Raw genomic sequence first — 26,469 nt, 5'->3', positions numbered from 1 at the left:
TTAGTGAAAAAAATCAAAGTTTAAAAATGTATGTTTTTCTTTTTATATAAGAAAATAGGGGAAAAGAGAAACATATATCTGCTTTAAAAAAAGCTAATTCCTTTTAACTGCTGAATAGTAGCTGATGGTATGGATGTGCCACAGACTCTTCAACAATTTACTCATTGAAGGATATCTGGGTTATTACCAGTTTGGGGCTATTACAGATTTTTGTTTATGTGTGGATATAAGTTTTAATTTCTCTGAGATAAATACCCACAAGAGCCGTTGCTAGATAATATGGTAAGTGTACATTTATTTTATAAAAAAGAAACTGCCAAACTATTTTCCCAAATGGCTGTATCATTATAAATACCTACGAGTAATGTAGGAGTGATCCAGTTTCTCCACATTCTCACCAGTATTTGGCGTTGTTACTGTTTTCATGTTAGCTATTCTAATAGGTGTGCAGTGCTATCTCATTGCTTTAATTTGAAATTCCTTGGTGATATATGATATGAAATTCCTTAATGACATAGTAATAGCTCATTATGGTCTTCACTTGCATTTACCTAATAGCTAACAATTCTGAACATCTTTTTGTGTGCTTATTTGCCATCTTTGGTGAAATATCTCTTAGTGTCTTTTGGCCATTTTCTAATTGGATTATTTCATTGTTTATTGTTGAGTTTTGAGACTACTTCTTATATTCTATATACTAGTCTTTTGTCTCATGTGTGGCTTGCAAATATCTTCTCCTAGTCTGTAGCTTGTCATTTCATCCTTTCAGAGGATCCTTTGCAGAACAAAAGTGTTTGTTTCATGAGGTCCAATTTATTGATTTTTATTTTGATAGGAATTGCATAAATCTGTAGATCTATATGAGTGAAATTGACACCTTTACCCCATGTAAACTTCTAATCAATGGACACAAAATATCTCCTAATTTATTTGGATTTTTCTTTCTTTTTTTCCCAGCATTTCCAGTTTTTAGCATATAAGTCATACACTGGTTTTGTTAGATTTATACCTAAGTATTTAATCTTTTGAGTAATTGTAAATGGTATTGCATTTTTAATTTTTGTGTCCATGTGTGCATTGTTAGCGTAGAGTAATAAAATTGACTTTTGTATTCTTAGCTTATATTATACAGTCTTGTTGACTTCTCCTGTTAGTTCTGGACATTTAAAATTTTATATTCCTTGGGATTTTCTATGTAAAAACTATGTCTTGTGCAATTAGGGGCAATTTCAGTAGTACATTGAATAAGAATGGCAAGAGCAGACATCCTTGTCTTATTCCTGATCTTAGGAGAAAGGCATTCTGTTTTGCATTATTCATAATGTTAGCTGTAGGTTATCTGTAGATGCCTTTTGCCAAGTTGAGGAAGTTCCATCTGTTCCTAGTTTTCTGAGAGTTTTTATCATGAGTGGGTGTTGAACTTTATGAAATACTATTTCTGCACAGATTGATCATATTATTTTTATTCTGTAGACTACTAATTATTGATTTTCAAATGTTGAATTAGTCTTACATCCTTGGAATAAACTCCACTTGGTCATGATGTATAATTCTTTTTATATATTGCTGAATTCCATTTGCTAATATTTTGTAAAGCATTTTTGAATCTATATTCATGAGAGGTATTGCTCTATATTTTCTTTTTTCCTGTTTTTTACATTATTTTTTATTTGAGTATAGTTGCTTTACAATGTTGTGTTACTTTCTTGCTGTACAGCAAAGTGAATCAGTCATATGTATACATATATCCACTCTTTTTTTATTTCCTTCCCATTTAGGTCACCACAGAGCATTGAGTAGAGTTCCCTGGGCTATAGAGTAGGTTCTCATTAGTTATTTTATACATAGTAGTATATATATATATATATATATATATATATATATATATATATATATATATATATGTCAATCCCAATCTCCCCATCTGTCCCACCTCCGTGTCTCCCCTTGGTATCCATAAGTTTGTTTTCTACATCTGTGTCTCTATTTCTGCTTTGCAAATAAGTTCATCTGTACTACTTTTCTAGATTCTACATATATGTGTTAATATATGATGTTTGTTTTTCTATTTCTGATTTACTTCACTCTGTATTGCAGTCTTTTAGTCCATCCACGTCTCTGCAAATGGTATTTACTATTTCATTCCTTTTTATGGCTAATATTCCATTGTATGTATATGTACCATATCTTCTTTATTCATTCCTCTGTCGATGGACATTTAGGTTGCTTCCATGTCCTGTCTATTGTAAATAGTGCTGCAATGAACATCGGGGTGCATGCATCCTTTCGAATTATGGTTTTCTCCAGATATATGCCTAGTTTTTTAAGGAACCTCCATACTGTTTTCCATAGTGGCTGCACCAATTTACATTCGCGCCAACAGTGTATGAGGGTTCCCTTTTCTCCACACCTTCTCCAGCATTTGTTATTTGTAGATTTTAAAATTATGGCCATTCTGACTGGTGTGAGGTGATATCTCATTGTAGTTTTGATTTACATTGCTCTAATAATTTTAACTTTTTATAATAGATTTGTGTATATTTATGGTAGTTAATATAAAATAGTATCTACATATATTTTATGCATTCATGACATACCAAACTTTTTCTTAATTTATTTATTGATATTTCTAGGATACACAATTCATCTTCTAGTATTTTCAAATTGTCACAAATCTCCTAAATATTTTCCAATGTATTTTTGAAAAACAACTGCATATAGGTGGACCTGTGTTGTTCAAGAGTCAATTATACTTTGGGCCATAAAAATTAGAAGGTGCTTTTGTGGGATCTGCTTTTATGTGCTGTTACGCTTGGGCTATGCAGGTGGATCCTGGCAAGCCCCTTCCATCTAGAAGTAAAGGCCATGCTCCTGACACTTTGATGTTGCTGAGGAGAGGAAGAGTTGGGGTTCAGAAAAGGCAGCTGTAATCAGAGCAGGTGGGATTGAGATCACAGACATGGTGTCTAGAAGACATGGAGTGTTGAGCTCTAGTTTTAGACAGAAGCTGTCACCCTCTTCTGTGCTCTCTTTTGGGCATAACAAGTCTTCTGGGTGTGCCCCTGGCAAAGGTGGGATCCATATCTTGGCACCTTCCAGATTAAAACAGGGATGGAGGTTTAGGTCTAGAATGTCAAGTAAATGTCATTCAAGTTCCAGCTTCAATTGCTGGCAGCAACTGCCTTTGACACTGTATTGCAAAGAATTCAAGATTTTATCTGGAAACGATGGGCAAGAGTGCTGGGTTCAATTAGCAATGCCTGCCTTGGGTATAGAAGATGAGAGAATAGTGCATATTATTAATATTTGCTGAGACTGGGTCTGTCTTTCCCAAGTCTTATCCCAAAGAGAGGGGAAGTCAGGAGGCCACCCAAACAAGTGCAAATAGATTTATTTCCATCTGAGGCTAAATGAAATAATATCTAAGTAAATAGTACTCTTTATGAAGGGTCTGTTCTCCTAAGCTTCTTCTCTTAGTCTGAGTTATCAACAATGGGTGTTTACTGCTTATTCAATTATATCCACCAAAAACAGGCATGACACTATTGATGGTATAAGGCAGATTCCCAGGTATCAGTTATTATTGAACACCTTCACATAATCATACAGCAGTACCACATAATCATACACCATCAGTTATATTGTTTTGCTAATATTTTCAATAAATTGCTTCACTTTATAGGACTTTTTCCTGAGTATATTATATACACAGAAAGGTACATACATCTTAAGTGTACAGCTTAAAGAATTTTCATAAAATTAACAGACTGTGTAACCAGCATCCACTTATAGAAACAACATTCTCAGCCACCTCTCACCTGCCACCCCCAGGGGTCTGGAGGTGATGCTGGAACTTCTCCTCTTTCTTGTTTCCAGACTGCAGGTGGAGTCAACACTTAAGACAGCAGATCAAAGAAGTGGACAAAATCTGGGACTTTGATTATATCACTGACCTGCTGACTCAACCAACCCAGAAGCCCACTGTACCTCTGGCCTTCCTTGTATAGGAGGGAGGTATATGGGAGGCATTTGGGAGTTTTTGCTCTGGGGTATAATGAATAATACTCTGTAGACATTCTTTAAAGAAAAAGTAAAGCCGGGACAAATAGACTTGAAAATGGCCAGAACTTTGAATGTGTTCCTCTACTCACACATAGATACAATGATGGGGGTCAGAAACCTTACTGGCTTGAGTTATTTGAGCACAAACTGTATCCAATCTTGTTTGACCATTAAGCTACAGAGACTAGGGGCTACTCCTACATAGCTCACCTTATAAATAGAAACAAATGTGTGTATACACACACACACACGTACAAATACACAATTGAACAAAGATGTCAGTTGCCAAATATCACAGCTGAGACAGTATTAGCCTGGGCTTGTCACTAAACAATGAAAATAACAACTACTAGAGTTGAAAATATATTATCGAAAAATTCCAGTTTTCAGCAAAATATTACAAGACATGCAAAGAAACAAGAATTTGTGACACATTTTCATGGAAAAAAAAGCCAAAAGAAATTGTCTTTGAGGGTCCCCATATATTGGATTTAGCAGATAAACACTTCAAAGCAGTGATTAAAAATATGTTCAAAGAGCTAAAGAAAGCACTTAAAAATAATTATACAAAAGTGTGGCAACAATCAATCAACAAATAGAGATCCCTAATAAAGAGAAAGAAATAAAATAACCAAATTTCCATTTGGTTCTTTGAAGTTGTAAGTATAATAAATGAAATGAAATTTCACTAGAAGCTCAATAGCATATTTGAAATGGTAAAAACAATAATCATAACACCAAAATGGGGTGACATCATGAGAAATTATCCACTCCAAAGAACAGAGAGAAAAAGAATGATAAAAAAGTAATAATTTCAGAGAACTGAAGAATATCATGAAGTTTAACAAGCAATAGGAGTTGCAGTAGGGGAGGAGAGAGAGGGAGGAAGAAGTATATTTGAAGTAATCATGCTGAAAACTTCCCACATTTTGATGACAAACATTACAGTAATAAGAGGCTCAACCAGCCTCAAGTAGAATAATTACTAAAATATCTACAATGAGACACATCATAGTTAAACTATTGAAAACCAATGACAGAGAAAACTTTGAAAACAGCAAAAGAAAAATAACTCAGCACATACAGAGGATCAACAATATGATAGTACTCAACTTCTTATTGGAAGTAATGTGGTCAGAGGCAATGGTGGTAGAAAAAAATCCTGTCAACCAGGATTTCTATATCCAGCAAAATTATCCTTTAAAAGCTAAGGTTAAATAAAGACATTTTCAGAAAAAGATGAGAGAATTTGTTGTGCATACCTATATTACAAGAAATACTACAGGAAGTCCTATAGGCTGAAAGGAAATGACACCAGACTGTAGCTTGAATCCTCAGGAAGAAATTAATAGCAACAGAAATGATAAATATATGGGCTAATTTAAGAGAACTTATCAATGTATTTTCTCATTTATTCTCTTAAATTCTTTAAAAGGCATAAGATGCTACAAAGCAATAATTATAACTCTGTATTGTTGAATTTATAACATATATAGATGTAACATATATGACAATAATAGTATAACAGGGAAGGACTCTGACACCATAATGTATCTATCTCTTCTGCTGCTTTAACCTCTGAGTCATAATCCTCTGCTTAGCCCTGCACATAAACATATTAGTCACTAAAGGAATTTTGCCCAAAGCTTGGGGTGTACATGATAGCCTCATTTCAAAGAAACTCTACCTCCCCTGTGGTGATAAGGAAACATGAGCAAGAAAAACTAACATTTGTCTATCTAGTTCTGCAGGAACATCAGACCAGATTAATGTCAATCAGAGTCAACTGACCAAGAACAAAGAAGTTTCGTAACCTCCCTCAGACCACCACCGGTGCCCAGCTGCTTGAGGCTATTCCTCACCACCTGACCTTTTCTCCTCCTGCTTCTCCCTTCACTAGCATAAAAGAAGCATGAATTATAGCCCAAATGAATATGGTTCTTTAGGCCATTAGTTCGCCATCTTCTTGGTCTGCTGGCTTTCCAAATGAAGTCACGATTCCTTGTCTCAACACCTTGTCTCACAATTTTTGGCCTGTTGTGCAGTGAGTAGTATGAACTTGGACTTGGTATCAATAGCACAGAGGAGGGAGGGATGGAATGCACTTTCATTTGAGCAAATTATTTTTATTAGTTTGGAATTGAATTAGTATTACTCTGAAATAGATTATGATAAATTAAGATGCATGTTGTAATCCCTAGAGGAACCACTAACAAAAAAATCTCAAAAACTATTGTAAAAACATAAAATAAATAAAAGAATTAAAATGGATACCAAAAATAATTTTAGCCTAAATAAAGGAGTCCAGTAAGAATTGATGAACAGAAAAGGTAAGAGACATATAGAAAACAAATACAAAAATGAGAAATGAAAATCTAAGCACATCAATAATTACTTTAATCAAAAGGAAACAAATGACAAACTCAATAACCAAGCAAGACTCAACTATATGCTGTCTTAAAGAGACACACCTAAGATTCAAAGACACAAATGGTTTGAAAGTAAAAGATTCTTAAAAGATATGTCTTGCAAACAGTAACTACAAGAGTATTGGGATGAATTCATTAATATTAGAAAAAATAGACTTTAAAATAAGAAATATCATTAGGATATTAGGGGATATTTCATAATGATAAAAGGGCCAATACCTCAGGAACATAAAACAATTATAAATGTATGTGTACTAAAAGCTGAGCCCCAAAATACGTGAAACAAAAACTGACAATTGAAAGAAGGAACAGTTGGAAACTTCAAAACTCTATCGTAATTGATAAAGCAACTAGATAGAAAATTAACAAGGGTATAGAAGACTTGAACAGAATTATCAACAAGTATTACAGGTGTGCATGTTTGTGTGCATGTGCCTGTATATATAAAATGCTTCACTCCACATAGGCAGAATACACAATCTTTTCAAATGGAGATGGAACGTTCTCTAAGGTTGACAATATACTAAGCAGTAAGACAAGTCTCAATAACTTAAAAATGATGAAAATCATGCCATATATTTTCTGTGACCACAAGAGAATTAATTTAAGTATCAAGAGAGAAACAAATTTGTGAAATCCCAAAACATTCAGAAATTAACACACTTCTTAATAACACATGGGTGAAGGCAAAAAAGGAAATTAGAAAATATTTTGAAATGAATGCTCAATCACAGCATATCGAAGTTTTGGAATACAACTAAGGCAATGCTCCAAGATAAATTTATACCCTCAAACACCTATATTAGAAAAGAAGAGTCTCAAACAAATAACCTAAACTTCCATCTTAAAAAAACTATATACAAGAAGAGCAAACTAAGCCCAATGCAGCACAAGAAAGAATAGAGCAGAAATCAATGAAATGGACATTAGAAAAACAATAGAAAAAACCAATAAAATCGAAAGTTGGTATTTTGAAAATGTATGCAAAAGTGCCGAACTATTAGCTAGACTGACCATGGAAAAAAGACAAAAATGGCAAAAGTAAGTAATGAAAGGGGCACATCACTACCAACTCCACAGAAAGTAAAATGATTTTAAAGGAATTCTATGAACAACTTTATGCCAACAAATTTGATAACCTAGGTGAAATGGACAAATTCCTACAAAAGACACAAATTATTAAAACTAGCTCAATAAGAAATAGATCTGTATAGGCCAATAACAGGTAGTGAAAATTAATTAGTAATTACAAATACTCCAACAAAAGAAAGTCCAGGCTTAGATGGCTTCACCAGAGAACTCCACCAATATTTAAAGAAAAAAATCCTTAACAAACTGTTTTGGAAAATGATAGCAGTATTATCTTGATATAAAAGCTGAACTAAGGTGGAAAAGAAAATTAATCTACAAACTAATATCCCACATGAACATAGACATTAAATTTCTTAATAAAATATTAGCAAATTGAATCCAGCAACATATCCCAGGAAGGCAAGATTTTCTTAACATCTAAAAATTAATTGATATAATACATTTTATTAATAGAATAAAAGAAGAAACATGATCATCTCAACAGATGTAGAAAAAGCATTTGACAACAAGCAACAACATTACATGGTAAAAAAAATCTCAAAAAACTAGGAATAGAGGTGAACTTACCAAACATGATTTTAAAAAGGCATTTGTTGTAGGTGAAACCTGGTGGAGAGTTTCTTAACATTGCTTCCTTACCTTAGGGCCTACCATACTCCAGCATGGTTCCATCTTGATTTAACTAATTACATCTGCAATGACTTATTTCCAAACAAGTTCACATTCTGAGGTATGTTGTCATTAGGATTTCAACATATCATTTTGGGGTACACAATTCAACCCTTAACAATCCCCTTGGACTCTCAGGTACTTTGGCCTCAGTACTCTTTATTCTTCCCTTAAAAAATCTCTATTTTAATGCAAGCTATCCAAATGTTCCAAACTGTGCTAACACCTCCAGTTACATTTTGTCAGATCCACTCCCTACGTATTAAAATGCTTCTGTTCCAAGGTCAAAGGACGCAGGGAAGCCCAGGAATCATCCCCTGCATTTTCACTAATCCGTACCTTCAGTAAGTTGGTAATGAGATAAATTAAGAGGCAAAAGAAAGGGGCATTATGGGCTCACCTGATAAGCCATTGAAACTCTGCAAAAATAATCCAAAGTGATAGAGCTAACTATCTATGAGGGAACATGTGCAGATAACATAATTGAAATCCAGAAACAGTCGATCACGTCCCAGGGGAAATCCTGTGTAGAGATTCTACTGAACACAGTTAAATAAATCAGGTAGTGTGGAGAGCACTAAAATGTACATTTAAATGTGTCAAGCCCATGTGTCTACAACAGCACAGTTGCCCAAGCATAAGGGAGGGATATTTTGTCAAAAAATGCAGCTCTGTTTAGGGAGGTGGTTGGGCAGAACTTAATTCTGCAGAAATGATCAAATGGGAGACAAAGCCATGAAAGGGCAGAGGGAGCAGAGGGAAATGTAGTTGTCAGCACACTCTCATAGACACACACACACACACACACACACACACACTCACATACTCATCAGGTTCTCTTATAACAACACTAGAATTTTCCCAGGACAGTTTGCTGAGGTTAAACAGGACAAGTTCAGCCCTCCAGTGCAAATTGTTACCTGAAAGTAGCCTGAATTTTGTCCTTTACCAGTGTACAGACAGTGAAAACATGCCATCCATATAAAGTTGATAACAGGTAATATCAGAAACATTCTGAATTCCAAATAACATGAAGTTGTGAGAATTGATTATGCCACATCAAGGTAGGGATTAAAAGTGAGTTATAATGGAAACAAATGATGAGATATGATTAGCTGTCTATGAGATTAGCAATGATTCAAATTATCTCCAACATGGGAAAAATAAGCACTGTAATACCTAATTGTAAAGGATATAAATTAGTAATAGAATTTTGAATGTAATGTGTTTATTTCATTTTTTATTAGTTATCTATTTTATACATATTAGTGTATATATGTCAATCCCAATTCCCAATTCATCCCACCAATGCCCCCCTGTAACGTGTTAATATAAAAGTTTTCAAATTGTATAGTTTTTTTTTTTTTTTTTTTTTTTTTTGCGGTATGCGGGCCTCTCACTGCTGTGGCCTCTCCCGTTGCGGAGCACAGGCTCCGGACGCGCAGGCCCAGCGGCCATGGCTCACGGGCTTAGTTGCTCCGCGGCATGTGGGATCTTCCCGGACCAGGGCACGAACCCGTGTCTCCTGCATCGGCAGGCGGACTCTCAACCACTGCGCCACCAGGGAAGCCCAAATTGTATAGTTTTGAAAGAAAAATTTCAGGGACTTACAAAGAAATGCATACAAAGATATCTGCATATGTATGAGAAAGAATTTTAAGTATACTATTGTCAGAATAGAAAATATGCTAAGGGAATGAAACTTTCATCACTAGGATACAGATGAAATAAATTTTAGAGCTTCCGTATGATGAAATGCCTGGTCAATGTAAAAAAACCCTGAAATTATGTTGTAAAATAACTTAAAATATTATGATATAAAAGTATTTGCATGGAAAGATGGTCATAATAAGTGCAAACATGGCTCACAAAGATCATTAATGAAATCATAACCTTCAACCATCTGGGGAAGGCAAAAATCCCATCCACCGCAACTCTCTGTTTGAAAGTAAAGTTGTACCACACAATATCAGGATGTTATTTAAGAGTGTTCTTAAAAGAACAAATGGTGTGTGGCTGACAGTGTCTTGGTGCTCTGACCGGGTGTCAGGCCTGTGCCTCTGAGGTGGGAGAGCCGAGTTTAGGACATTGGTCCATCAGGGACCTCCTGGCTTCACATAATATCAAATGGTGAAAACTCTCCCAGAGATCTCCATCTCAACACTAAGACCCAGCTCCACTCAATGACCAGCAAGCTACAGTGCTGGACACCCTATGCCAAACAAGTAGTAATACAGGGACACAATTCCACCCATTAGCAGAGAGGCTGCCTAAAATCATAATAAGGTCACAGACACCCCAAAACACCCCACCGGGTGCAGTCCCACCCACCAGAAAGACAAGATCCAGCCTCATCCATCAGAACACAGGCACCAGTCCCCTCCACAAGGAAGCCTACACAACCCATTGAACCAACATAAGCCACTGGGGGCAGACACCAAAAACAACGGGAATTATGAACCTGGAGCCTGCGAAAAGGAGACCCCAAACACAGTAAGTTAAGCAAAATGAAAGAACAGAGAAACACACAGCAGATGATGCAGCAAGGTAAAAACCCAACAGACTAAAAAAATGAAGAGGAAATAGGCGGTTTACCTGAAAAAGAACTCAGAATAATGATAGTAAATATAATCCAAAATCTTGGAAATAGAATGGAGAAAATACAAGAAACGCTGAACAAGGACCTAGAAGAATGAAAGAGCAAACAAACAGAGATGAACAACAGAATAAATGAAATTAAAACTTCTCTAGAAGGGATCAATAGCAGAAAAACTGAGGCAGAAGAATGGATAAGTGCCCAGGAAGATAAAAGAGTGGAAATAACTACTGCAGAGCAGAATAAAGAAAAAAGAATGAAAAGAATTGAGGACAGTCTCAGAGACCTCTGAGACAACATAAAATGCACCAACATTCGAACTATGGGGGTCCCAGAAGAGGAAGAGGAAAAGAAAGGGAATGAGAAAATATTTGAAGAGGTTATAGTTGAAAACGTCCCTAACATGGGAAAGGAAATAGTTAATCAAGTGCAGGAAGCACAGAGAGTCCTATGAAGGATAAATCGAAGGAGAAACACACCAAGACACATATTAATCAAACTATCATAAATTAAATACAAATAACAAATATTAAAAGCAGCAAGGGAAAAACAACAAATAACACACAATGGAATCCCCATAAGGTTAACAGCTGATCTTTCAGCAGAAACTCTGCAAGCCAGAAGGGAGTGGCTGGACATATGTAAAGTGATGAAGGAGAAAATCCTACAACCAAGATTACTCTACCCAGCAAGGATCTCGTTCAGATTGAATGGAGAAATTAAAATCTTTACAGACAAGCAAAAGCTGAGAGAGTTCAGCACCACCAAAACAGCTTTACAACAAATGCTAAAGGAACTTCTCTAGGCAAGAAACACAAGAGAAGAAAAAGACCTACAAGAACAAACTCGAAACAATTAAGTAAATGGTAATAGGAACATACATATCGATAATTACCTTAAATGTAAATGTATTAAATGCTCCCACCAAAAGACACAGACGGGCTGAATGGATACAAAAACAAAACCCATATATATGCTGTCTACAAGAGACCCACTTCAGACCTAGGAACATATACAGACTGAAAGTGAGGGGATGGAAAAAGATATTCCATGCAAATGGAAATCAGAAGAAAGCTGGAGTAGCAATTCTCATATCAGACAAAACAGACTTTAAAACAAAGACTATTACAAGAGACAAAGAAGGACACTACATAATGCTCAAGGGATCAATCCTAGAAGATATAACAATTGTAAATATTTATGCACCCAACATAGGAGCACCTCAATACATAAGGCAATTACTAACAGCCATAAAAGGGGAAATTGACAGTAACACAATATAGTAGAGGTCGCTAACACCCCACTTTCAACAATGGACCAATCATCCTAAATGAAAATAAATAAGGAAACACAAGCTTTAAATGATACATTAAACAAGATGGACTTAATTGATATTTACAGGACATTCCATACAAAAACAACAGAATACACATTCTTCTCAAGTGCTCATGGAACATTCTCCAGGATAGATCATATCTTGGGTCACAAATCAAGCCTTGGTAAATTTAAGAAAATTGAAATCATATCAAGTATCATTTCCGACCAGAACGCTATGAGACTAGATATCAATTACACCAAAAAGTCTGTAAGAAATACAAACACATAGAGGCTAAACAACACACTACTTAGTAACCAAGAGATCTCTGAAGAAATCAAGGAGGATATCAAAAAATACTTAGAAACAAATGACAATGAAAACACAACGACCCAGAACCTATGGAATGCAGCAAACACACTTCTAAGAGGGTATTTCATAGCTATACAAGCCTACCTTAAGAAACAAGAAACATCTTGAATAAACAACCTAACATTACACATAAAGCAATTAGAGAAAGAAGAACAAAAAAACCCCAAAGTTAGCGGAAAGAAAGAAATCATAAGGTCAGTTCAGAAATAAATGAAAAAGAAATGAAGGAAACACTAGCAAAGATCAATAAAACTAAAAGCTGGTTCTTTGAGAAGATAAAGAAAATTGATAAACTATTAGCCAGACTTATCAAGAAAAAAAGGGAGAAGACTCAGATCAATAGAAGTAGTAATGAAAAAGGAGAAGTAACAAGTGACACTGCAGAAATACAAAGGATCATGAGAGATTACTACAAGCAACTATATGCCAGTAAAATGGACAACCTGGAAGAAATGGACAAATTCTTAGAAATGCACAGTGTTCCGACACTGAACCAGGAAGAAATAGAAAATATGAAGAGACCAATCACAAGCAGTGAAACTGAAACTGTGGTTAAAAATCTTCCAACAAACAAAAGCCCAGGACCAGATGGCTTCACAGGTGAATTCTGTCATTTAGAGAAGAGCTAACACCTATCCTTCTTAAACTCTTTCAAAATATAGCAGAGGGAGTAACACTCCCAAACTCATTCTATGAGGACACCATCACTCTGATATCAAAACCAGACAAAGATGTCACAGGAAAGAAAACTGCAGCCCAATATCACTTATGAACATAGATGCAAAATTCCTCAACAAAATACTAGCAAACAGAATCCAAAAGCACATTAAAAGGATCATACACTTATGATCAAGTGGGGCTCATCCCAGGAATGCAAGGATTCTTCAATATACGCAGATAAGTCAATGTGATACATCATATTAACAAATTGAAGGAGAAAAAACATATGATCATCTGAATAGATGCTGAGAAAGCTTTTGACAGAACTCAACACCCATTTATGATAAATACCCTCCAGAAAGTAGGCATAGAGGGAACTTTCCTCAATATAATAAAGGCCATATATGACAAACCCACAGCCAACATCATCCTCAATGGTGAAAAACTGAAAGCATTTCCACTAAGATCAGGAACAAGACAAGTTTGCCCACTCTCACCACTGTTATTCAACATAGTTTTGGAAGTTTTAGCCACAGCAATCAGAGAAGAAAAAGAATTAAATGAATCTAAATTGGAAAAGAAGAAATAAAGCTGTCACTGTTTGCATATGACATGATACTATACATAGAGGATCTGAAAGATGCTACCAGAAAACTACTAGAGCTGATCAATTAATTTGGTAAAGTAGCAGGATAGAACAGTAATGCACAGAAATCTCTTGCATTCCTATAAACTAATGATGAAAAATCTGAAAGTGAAATTAAGAAAACACTCCCAGTTACCATTGCAACAAAGAGAATTAAATATCTAGGAGTAAACCTACCTAAGGAGACAGAAGACCTGTATGCAGAAAATTATAAGCCACTGGTAAAAGAAATTAAAGATGATACAAATAGATGGAGAGATATACCATGTTCTTAGATTGGAAGAATCAACATTGTGAAAATGACTCTACTACCCAAAGCAATCTACATATTCAATGCAATCCCTATCAAAGTACCACTGGCATTTTTCACAGAACTAGAACAAAAAATTTCACAATTTGTATGGAAACACAAAATACCCTGAATAGCTAAAGCAATCTTGAGAAACAAAAAGGGAGCTGGAGGAATCAGGCTCCCTGACTTCAGACTATATTACAAAGCTACACTAATCAAGACAGTATGGTACTGGCACAAAAACAGAAAATTAGATCAAAGGAACAGGATAGAAAGCCCAGAGATAAACCCACACATATATGGTCACCTTATCTTTGATAAAGGAGGCAAGAATATACAGTGGAGAAAAGACAGCCTCTTCAATAAGTGGTGCTGGGAAAACTGGATAGCTACATGTAAAAGAATGAAATTAGAACACTCCCTAACACCATACACAAAAATAAACTCAAAATGGATTAAAGACCTAAGTTTACCAGACACCATCAAACTCTTAGAGGAAAACATAGGCAGAACACTGTATGACATAAATCACAGCAAGATCCCTTTTGACCCAGCTCCTAGAGACGTAGAAATAAAAACAGAAATAAACTAATGGGACCTAATGAAGCTTCAAAGCTTTTGCACAGCAAAGGAAACCATAAACACGACTAAAAGACAACCCTCAGAATAGGAGAAAATATTTTCAAATGAATCATCTGACAAAAGATTAATCTCCAAAATATATAAATAGCTCATGCAGCTCAATATTGAAAAGACAAACAACCCAATCCAAAAATGGGCAGAAGACCTAAATAGACATTTCTCCATAGAAGATATACAGATGACCAAGAAGCACATGAAAAGCTGCTCAACATCACTAATTATTAGAGAAATGCAAATCAAAACTACAATGAGGTATAACCTCACTCCAGTTAGAATGGGCATCATCAGAAAATCTACAAACAACAAATGCCAGAGAGGGTGTGGAGAAAAGGGAAACCTCGTGCACTGTTGGTGGGAATGTAAATTGATACAGCCACTATGGAGAATAGTATGGAGGTTCCTTAAAGAACTAAAAATATAATTACCGTATGACCCAGCAATCCCACTACTGGGCATATACCCAGAGAAAACCATAATTCAAAAAGAGTCATGTACCACAATGTTCACTGCAGCTCTATTTACTATAGCCAGGACATGGAAGCAACTTAAGTGTCAATCGACAGATGAATGGATAAAGAAGATGTGGCACATGCATACGATGGAATATTACTCAGCCATAAAAAGAAACGAAATTGAGTTATTTTTAGTGAGTTGGATGGACCTAGAGTCTGTCTTACTTTGACTCTAGTAAGTCAGGAAGAGAAAAACAAATACCGTATGGTAACACATATATTTGGAATGTAAAAAAAAATGGAATAAAGATGCAGACATAGAGAATGGACTTGAGGACACGGGGAGTAGGAAGGGTAAGCTGGGATGAAGTGAGAGAGTGATATGGAGATATATACACTATCAAATGTAAAATAGATAGCTAGTGGGAAGCAGGCACATAACACAGGGAGATGAGCTCAGTGCTTTATATCCACCTAGAGGGGTGGGATAGGGAGTGTGGGAGGGAGATGCAAGAGGGTGGGGCTATGGGGATATATGTATACATATAGCTGATTCACTGTGTTATACAGCAGAAACTAACACAACATTGTATAGCAACTATACTCCAATAAAGATGTTGAAAAAAAAAGATCCTTAATGACATGGATGCACTGTTGCTTATACAGGTCTCCAGCTATTTGGCCTTAGGTCTCAAAGGATAAAAATTAAAATCTTTTTGTTCTCACATAGAGCTTTCTCTTCAGCTTGGTAAGAGGCTGAATTTTCTGTTTGGTGCCTCTCAGTATCCTTGTACACTACCAATGCCTCCCTTTCCACCCAGACTTTCAGAAATCTGTCTGCTGAGTTTTGGCCACCCCTCCCTCCCACCTTCCAGTTCCAGGAAGTTCAAGCTGCAGTTCAGGCTTGTGTCAGAAGGTGGCACCAACGTACCGCTATCGTCAAACTTCTCTACAAAGACATTTATTCAAGGAGCAAAAAAATTCAGTACTCTCCCTTAAACGCCAGCCTTTGAACCTATGCACTGAATAATTCTAATGTTGTCTGGAAAAAAAAACTCATCGCAAAAGAAGACTGTAAAGATATATATCCAGGGACTGCACACGATGAAACAGCAGGTGGCAATAGCTCCTTGGCAGCGGGCGGCAGGCTGGTGGAAGGCACCACAGACAGAGGTGACTGAGAGAGGATGGGGCATAGGAGTGATGTCTGGGTAGCTGTGTCCAGGGTCATGGACAAGAGATGCCCGATGCCAGGGGGTGGGGGAAGGTCTGGGAAGCCTGTACAGGGGTGCGGTAATGGAGAGTGAAATGCCGTGTTCTCTGGGAGGGACCTTCTGTAGCCTAGACACTTCAGCCTACACTGACGGAAGAGATACATCAATGAACGCGATGTAGATTTGTGGTCAAAAGCAAGTGGAACTGTTTTAATATAGATATGAATTTTCCAAAAAGAAGCGATATCATAGTAAACAAATCACATACCGTTTGTTACTTTTTCTTTTTATGTGGTACGCAGGCCTTTCACTGTTTGGCCTCTCCTGCTGCGGACGGGCGCAGCCACTCCGCGACATATGGGATGTTCTACAGACCGGGGTATGAACCCCTATCTCCTGCATCCGTAGGCGGATTCTCAACCACTGCGCCACCAGGGAAACCCAGCCGTCGCCTATTACTTTTGGAAAAGGTACTTCTTTCCTTTAAAACAGGAAAAAAAAGGATGGATGCCATCTGGTGGCCAGACCCAGGATTGCAAGCTCTGAGAGTTTCAGGCCAGGGGGCTGGTCAGCAAGAGGAAAGAAAGGATGGAGGTTGTGATCTTGGCTTAGTGATTGCAGCCAGTATTTTCTGAAAACTTGTGCTTACTGTGAGTAATCCCTCTGTGTCCATCATTTTCTGACATCTCTAAACCTGATAGGGTGTCCAGCCCTGGTCCAAACTAAAGAGAAAGCTGCACTTGTAAACATGTGTTTGGGGTGATAGAGCTAGAGGAGACCTAGAAACACACACACACACACACACACACACACACACACACACACACACACACACACACACAGAGTCAATTCCATTTTAAAACCTACTACATTTCCCCAGGAAACTGAATACAATGAATGCTTTTACAAAGTAATAAATACATGTTCACATTACCTTTGTCAATCTGTTCACAGTGCTTTGTTTTCAAAATTTTATGAAAATGCCTTTTTTCCTGAATACATTCCAAACACTACGTGAAAGTACATTTTCTCACCTCTCTTACAGGCCTGACTCCCGCCCCCTGACCCAAAAGGATCTGTTGTCATAGAACAGTGCCTCCCCTCCAGACGCGTCCCTGTAGGTGAGGGTACATGATCATAGACAACTGCACACACACAGGTGTCTTTTCCTAAAGAGGAATCACATTATTCATCTTTTGCATCTTGTCTTTTCCACTTAATATTCTTAGGATTTATATTTTCATCTCATTAGTTGGAGTTGTGATGGTTAATTTTATGTGTTAACTCAACCGGCTATGGGATGCCCAGATTAAACATGATTCTGGTTGTGTTTGAGAGTGTTTCTGGATGAGATTACTATTTGAACTGGTGGACTCAGTAGACTATCCTCCCTGCTGTGGGTGGGACTCATCCAATCTGTTCAAAGCCTGAATTGAACAAAAGGCAGAGGGAGGAGGAATTCCCCCCCTTCTGCTTCCTGCTGCACTGCCTGACATCTCATCTCACCTTCTCTGGCCCCCACTCCTGGATTTAAACCATCAGCTTCCAGGGTTCTCAGGCCTTTGGACTCAGACTGAACTACTCCACCAGCTTTCCTGGGTCTCCAGCTTGCAAAGGACAGACTGCGGGACCTCTCAGCCTACATAACTGCACAAGCCAATTCCTTGTGATGAATATCCTTTTATATATAAATACATATCCTGCTGTTTCCATTTATCTGTAGAACCCTGAATAACACACTAGTGGTTTAGGCATATTTTAACATGTTTACTATTCATATATATATTTATTTGAGTTCTTTGTTGAAATTCGTTGCCAATCATTTGTTACTGAGTGTGCTTCACAAATCATGGATATTAACCCACTATGAGGTGTAGTTTACAAATGTTTTCTCCCCTCTTTTAACATAACTCTTCTTTTTTTTAATTTAGAAAGTTTTTAATTTCAATAGACTTAAAAACAATGCAAGTATTATTAAAAAAGGAAAAAAATGTGAGGAGCATGTACTGCCAGCCTCCAGGGAGGTTAGAGCATTCAGAGTCCTGGAGGCATCAAGAGAAAATGCAAAAAAACTTTAAAATATTTCCACAGTTGGCTGCTGACCTGGAGATAACAAAGGTGTCTACCTGATTTACATAAACTCCCTTAAAGTCAGTACCCTGGTATGATGTTGGCCAAAATGATGGGTAACTTGAATAGCTGTTAGGATTACAGAAGACAAAATATAAAGTACAATTTCTTTTTCTTTTCTTTTTTAACATCTTTATTCTAGTATAATTGCTTTACAATGGTGTGTTAGTTTCTGCTTTACAACAAAGTGAATCAATTATACATATACATATGTTCCCATATCTCTTCCCTCTTGCATCTCCTTCCCTCCCACCCTCCCTATCCCACCCCTCTAGGTGGTCACAAAGCACAGAGGTGATCTCCCTGTGCTATGCGGCAGCTTCCCACTAGCTATCTAATTTACATTTGATAGTGTATATATGTCCATTCCACTCTTTCACTTCGTCACAGCTTACCCTTCCCCCTCCCCGTATCCTCAAGTCCATGCTCTAGTAGGTCTGTGTCCTTATTCCGGTCTTGCCCCTAGGTTCTTCATGACCTTTTTTTTTTTCTTAGATTCCATATATATGTGTTAGTATACGGTATTTGTTTTTCTCCTTCTGACTTACTTCACTCTGTATGACAGACTCCAGGTCCATCCACCTCACTACAAATAACTCAATTTTGTTTCTTTTTATGGCTGAGTAATATTCCATTGTATATATGTGTCTGGGCCACATCCATTGGCTGATCCCTGAAGCGGGAAGTAGGGCTCAGACAGAAGCTCAGGTGTTGCCCTTGAGACAGGTGATCTGGAGGGAAGGAAAGTGATATGTAAGGAAGTGCTTTAAGAAATTGTTCTTATGTTCAGAAATCGTTCAGGCATTATGGAAAGGTGTTTATTATTTCTCCTAATGAGAATATATATATCTTTATGAAGGAAGCAAATTTCTCTCTGGTATGCCTTAAGTTCAAAGTTTTAAAGACAGAAGGATCTCTAGTTTCTTGGGAGACTCAGAAGCTCCTAAGAGCTGTCCAACATCGTGCCTCTGAGCAGACCCTAATCCAGTTCCCCATGCTGGGAAGACAGGCTTGCCTTTGACTCACCTGGTGAGCTCAGTGAGAGATGGCACCAGGGATGCAAGCTGTGGTGTTTGCCTAACTGCTGCTCCTGGACTGCTCCGTATGTTAATACGTTTATAGGAAAATTCTAGACCTGTCTCCCATTCAACAGTACAGGGGTCCTCAGATCATGCTTCATCCAGCCACGTCACACCACAATTTCAACCATCCGCTGCCTCCCTGAGAGGCAAAATTCCACAAATTACTTCCATTTCTTTGACACACAAGTATCCATCTTACCATTCACTAATAACTGAATATATATTGTTAAATCCCATATTGTTCCATTGGAGGCATATCATTAACTCTATTGGAAATAGGAGGGTAAGAGGGGAAATGAATTATGGGCAAATTCAAAGGTTAAATCTGAGATGACATGGATCCTTCACATTAACTTTTTAAAAAAATTAAGACTACATTTTTCAGACAGTTGTATAATCACTGTGAGGTACAGAGATTTCCCATATACCCCCCATCCCCATACATGCATAGCCTCCCTCATGATCAACATCCCCCACCAGAGTGGTACATTTGTTACAATTGATGAAACTACGTGGACACATCATAATCACGCAAAGTCCACAGTTTACCTTAGGGTTCATTATTGGTGTTGTACATTCTATAGGTTTGGGCAAATGTATAATGACATGTATCTATCATTATGATACCACACAGAGTAGTTTCATTGCCCTAAAAATGCTCTGTGCTCTGCTTATTCATCCTCTTCCTTTCTCCTTGAAAATCCTAGCAATCACTGATATTTTTACTGTTTCATAGTTTGCTGTTTCCAGAATGTCATATAGTTTGAATCATACAATATGTAGCTTTTTCTTAAGTTATTTTTAAAATAAATTTATTTGTTTATTTATTTGTATTTATTTTTGGCTGTGTTAGGTCTTCGTTGCTCTGCGTGGGCTTTCTGTAGGTGTGACGAATGGGGGTTACTCTACGTTGCAGTGGGCAGGCTTCTCATCACAGTGGCTTCTTTTGTGGCAGAGCATGGGTTCTAGGCATGTGGACTTCAGTAGTTGTGGCACATGGGCTCAGTAGTTGTGACTCACGGGCTCCAGAGCACAGGCTCAGTAATTGTGGTGCATGGACCTATTTGCTCCACAGCATGTGGGATATTCCCAGACCAAGGCTCGAAACTGTGTCCCCTGCATTGGCAGGCAGATTCTTAACCACTGTGCCACCAGGGAAGTCCCTTCATATTTTTTATTGAGGTAACATTGGTTTATAACATTATATAAGTTTCATGTGTACAACATTATATTTCTAATGCTGTGTACACTACAGGGTACTCACTACCAAAAACTTAGTTTCCAACTGTCACCATACAGTTTATCCCCTTTACACATTTTACCTTCCCCCTCTCTGCCTTTGTTTGGCTTGTTCATTTATTTTGTTTGATTGCTTTATTCCACATATGGATGAAATCATGTGGTATTTGTCTCATTTCATATGACTTATTTCACTTAGCATAATATCCTCAAGGTCCATCCACATAGTTGTAAATGGCAAGATTTCATCTTTTTATGGCTGTGTAGTATTCCAGCGAGCGTGTGTGTGTGTGTGTGTGCGTGTGTATGGTGTATGTGTATAACATCTGCTTTATTCATTCATCCATTGATGGGCAGTTAGGTTGTTTCTATATCTTGGCTATTGTAAATAATGCTGCAATGAACACTATTAGAATGGCTATTATCAAAAAGGCAAGAAATAACAAGTGTTGGCAAAGATGTGGAGAAAAGGGAACCTATATATATAGGTTGTATGTTGGAATGTAAATTGGTAAAATCACTATGGAAAACAGTATGGAGATGCCTCAATAAATTACAAATAGAACTACCATATGATCCAGCTATCCCACCTCTAGGTATTTATCCAAATATGAAAACACTACTTCAAAAAAGATATGTAGTCTTCTTCTGATTGGCTTCTTTCACTTAGTAATATGCACTTAAAGTTTGTCCGTGTCTTTTCGAGGCTTAATATATAATTTCTTTTTAATGCTGAATAATAATATCCCACTGTATAAATGTACCACTGTTTATTTATCCATTCACCTAATTAAGGACATCTTAGTTGCTACCAAGTTTTGGCAATTACAAATAAAGCTGCTATAAACATCTGTGTGCAGGTTTTTGTGTGGACATAAGTTTTGAACTCCTTTGGGTAAACACCTAGGAGTGTGACTACTGGATTGTGTGGTAAGAGTATGTTTAATTTGGTAAGAAACCACCAAACTGTCTTCCAAAGTGCTGTAGCCATTTTGCATTCCCGTCAGCAATAGAAGAGAAATCCTGTTGCTCCAATTCCTCTCCAAATCCAACTCCAATTGCCAGTGTTCTGAATTTTGGCCATTCTAATAAATGTGTAGTGGTATCTCATTGTTGTTTTAGTTTGCACTTCTCTGATAATATATGATGTGGAGAATATTTATGTTTATTTGCCATCTGTATATCTTCTTTGATGAGCTGTCTGTTAAGGTCTTTGTCCCACTTGAAAATTAGGTTGTTCATTTTCTTATTGCTGAGTTTTAAGAATTCTTTGTATATTTGGGATGACTGTCATTTATCAGATGTGTCTTTTGCAAATATTTTCTTCCATTCTTTGACTTGTCTTCTCTTTCTCTTGACACTGTCCTTTGCAGAGCAAAAGTTTCTAATTTTCATGAATTCCAGCTTATCAATGATTTCTTTCATAGATTGTGCCTTTGGTATTATATATAAAATGACATTGCCAGGGCTTCCCTGGGCTTCCCTGGTGGCGCAGTGGTTGAGAATCCGCCTGCCGATGCAGGGGATACGGGTTCGTGCCCCGGTCCAGGAAGATCCCACATGCCGCGGAGTGACTGGGCCCGTGAGCCATGGTAACTGAGCCTGCACAGGCCAGCGTACCCCCCCCCCCAAAAAAAAAGACATTGCCATAAACAAGGGTAACTAGGTTTTTTCCTAAATCTTCTAGCCATTTTATAGTTTTATGTTTTAAATTTAGGTCTGTAATCTATTTTGAGTTATTTTTGTGAAGGGTGTAAAGTCTGTGTCTAGATTCATTTTTTCCCATGTGCATGTCTGGTTCTTTCAGCACCATTAGTAGTAAAAACTATCTTTACTCCATTCTTTTGCCTTTGCTCCTTTGTTGAAGATCAGTTGACTATATTTATGTGGGTCTATTTACAGGCTCTTTATTGTTCCATTGATCTATTTGTTCTTTTGCCAATACCACAGTGTTGTGAACTTTATAATAAGCCTTGACGTTGGGTAGCACCAACCCTCCAACTTTGTTCTTCTCCTTCAGTATTGTGTTGGCTATTCTGGGTCTTTTATCTCTCCATATAAACATTAGAATCAGTTTTTCAATATCCACAAAATAACTGGCTGGGATTTGGGGAGGGGGTTATTGCATTGAACCTACAGATCCAGTTGGGAAGAACTGACATCTTAACAATGCTGAGTCTACATGTCCATGAACATGCAATATCTCTATTTATTTAGTTCTTTGATTTCATACATCAGAGTTTTGTAGTTTTCCTCATATAGATCTTGTACATATTTTGTTAGATTTATACATAAGTACTTCATTTTGGAAGGTGATAATGTAAATGGATGGTATTTTCAATTTCAAATCCTACTTGTTCTTTGCTGGTATATAGGAAAGTGGCTGACTTTTGTATTTTAACCTTGTATACCGCAGCCTTGCCATAATTACTTATTTGTTCTAGAGGAGTATTTTTGTTGTTGATTCTTTTGGATTTTCTACATAGATGATAATGTCATTTGTGAACAAAGACAATTATATTTCTTCCTTCCCAAACAGTATACCTTCTATTTCCTTTTCTTACCTTTTTGCATTAGCTAGAACTTCCAGTGTGATACTGAAAAGGAGTTGTGAAAGTGAACATCCTTGCTTTGTACCTGATTTTAGTGGGAAAACTTTAAGTGTCTCACCATTAATATGATGTTAGCTGTAGGTTTTTTGTAGATATCATTATCAATGTGAAGAATTTCTCCTCTATTCTTAGTTTACTGAGAAGGTTTTTTTTTTTTTTTTCAATCATGAATGAGTGTCGCATTTCGTCAAATGCTTCTGTCAAATGCATTGATGTGATCATGCAATCAATCTGTTATACTTCCCTTTGCAATTCTATTAGTTTTTGCCTCACATATTTTATACTTTGTTGTTAAGCACATAAATGTTAAAGACTGTTATGTCTTAGAGAACTGACTTCTTTAATCATAGAATGCCTTTCTTTATCCTTGATAACTCACCTTGATTTGAAGTCTGCTCTGTCTGAAATGAATATAGCTATTTCTGCTTTCTTTTGGTTAGTGTTAGGATGTTAGCATATTCCCCACCCATTTACTTTTAATCTATATGAACCTTTGTATTTAAAGTGAGTTTCTTGTAGACAACATATGGGTAGGTCTTGTTTTCTGAAAAGTATTATATTCAACTATTTAATGTGCCTACTCACAAGTAGTAGACTTCTAAAGGGTTTCTAATATTTCTTTTTTACTTTTCCTGCATTTCCCATTTTTATCTACAACAAAAGCACTTGGGTTCTGAAGCAAAAAGAATAAAGAGGAAAAATAAGTATCCCCGGCCATCCACAGTGGGTCAGTGTCAGATAAAGAACATTCTTAAACCAAGGGAATTAGGTAATGAGGTGGCCACAAAACTAATTTATGAATCTATCCACATGACAGTCCCATTTTGGTAGCTTCAGGGAAAATATAATTGCCTAGGGGAAGGGCAAGCATGTCTCTCAGATAAACCTTACTTTTGACAGTCAGATGACATCTCCACCTCCCTGGATTTTAGATAAAAGTAGTTTCACAACATTCTTTATGTACTCTCCCTAATAAAGCTCCTTGAATTAAAAGAAGGTTCATCAGCTTAACCTCCAAATAATCTAAACAATGAATGCCACAAGGGAGTAAAAGGGTGACAGTCTGCATGGAATCACCCAGAGCTCAGCTCCACAGCAGCCAGAGGGGGAAAACCCTTAAACAGTGGGATTCAGGGTTAAAGTTTAGTCACAGGCTTATTCAGGAGCCATCAACACATGCATATTAAAACACCACTGAATCACCTTCCTTGTGCAATTAAGAATAATAAAAAGAAAGGAAAATATACACATGCCCAGCACTTGTAATACAAAATCAGATCAAGTTCAAAATGGGATGCATCCTTAAGCCAATCAAGGGATATGGGTAGTAGTCTGGAAACAGAAAAACTAAATTTCACCAGTATACTACAGATTAGATTCTAGATACAGAGGCCTACATGAGTAACTGAATGAAAGCCAGTAAATTAGGCCTGCACTTTGAGCTAGATGGCACTTGGGAAACTAAGCCTTTGAAGACATCAGGGAAAAAGGGTTGAAAATAGTATCTGCAGAATGTGTTAGTGCTCCCTACTGCACATAAGCTAAAAGTAATGATTGTGTCCATTTTAGTACCTCTGCAAGAGAATACACACAACAAGGAAGGCATATATGGCAGGTCACAATGTTGAGATGTGAATGTGTATTTGTTCTCCTTATGTTTCTTCCTTCCTCCTTTCCATCAGGTAGCTGGCACCTATAGATACAACCACACAAGAAAACAATACCATATTTCACTTAGGGATATATACATACATAATAAAATTAATATATAGATACATAGGTGATAAACTATAAAGAAAAGTCTTAAGTATGAAAACCCCCAAATCTTGATAAAAGTTACCTCTGGGGAGGAAGGAGACTAATATAATCAGAGAAGATTCAAAGTGAGTTTCAACTGCATATGTGATATTTTATTTCTCAATTTGAATATAGAGAAGTCTGTTATATTATTTTCTGTTTTTTTTGTGTGTGTGTGCTAGGTGGGCCTCTCACTGCTGTGGCCTCTCCCATTGCGGAGCACAGGCTCCGGACGCGCAGGCTCAGCGGCCATGGCTCACGGGCCCAGCCGCTCCGTGGCATGTGGGATCCTCCCGGACCGAGACACGAACTCGTGTCCCCTGCATCGGCAGGTGGACTCTCAACCACTGTGCCACCAGGGAAGCCCCTGTTATATTATTTTCTATAAATCTATGTCTGAAAATTTCAAAACAAGCATTCTTTCTATGAGCTTTAATTCTGCTCTGAAAAATGATCCATTACTAACTTAGAAATTGTGGAAAATATTGTCTAGTCCAGAGATAAATAAATAAATAACCAGAAATCTACCATTCAGTGATTTAAAAATAATGTATGATGTTTGTGCATTTACTCTAATCATATTCTCCATTTATGTACATATAATGCTTATATATTACATATGGGTCTCATATCTCTGGAGGCTCAATATTAGCTGTAAAGGTCATGAAATCAGTAATTAAATTTGCCCAGCTCACATCTAACTTTATCTAACACCAAATCCCATGTTGCTAACCACTGGGATATACAAATTTTTCTGTTATGGATGAGGCCAACACAAGGGAAATGACTATGCTTGGTCCCATAAAAAATAAATCTGGTATTTAGGACACAGGCATCCTGATTTCAGTGTGTTATATGACAGACCCTTCTTAATATTCTGTTATTTTGTACTTTCTTCTTTCTGGTGCTCAATGGGTTAATGCTATTCCAGTGTGAAAATGGAAGATAAAAGGGGAAAATACATTAAAAATTAGGGAGGAGAGAGAAGATGGCAGAAGAGTAAGACACGGAGATTACCTTCCTCCCCACAGATACATCAAAAATACATCTACACATGGAACTGCTCCTATAGAACACCCACTGAATGCTGGCAGAAGACCTCAGACCTTCTGAGGCAAGAAGGTCTGGGCAAGAAACGCCCCACATACCTGGGTAGGGCAAAAAAAGA

The sequence above is a fragment of the Kogia breviceps genome, chromosome X (genome assembly GCF_026419965.1).
Source record: "Kogia breviceps isolate mKogBre1 chromosome X, mKogBre1 haplotype 1, whole genome shotgun sequence".
Classification (NCBI taxonomy): Eukaryota; Metazoa; Chordata; class Mammalia; order Artiodactyla; family Physeteridae; genus Kogia; species Kogia breviceps.
The sequence above is the reverse complement of the archived record's forward strand: the minus strand, read 5'-3'. Positions refer to the sequence as shown.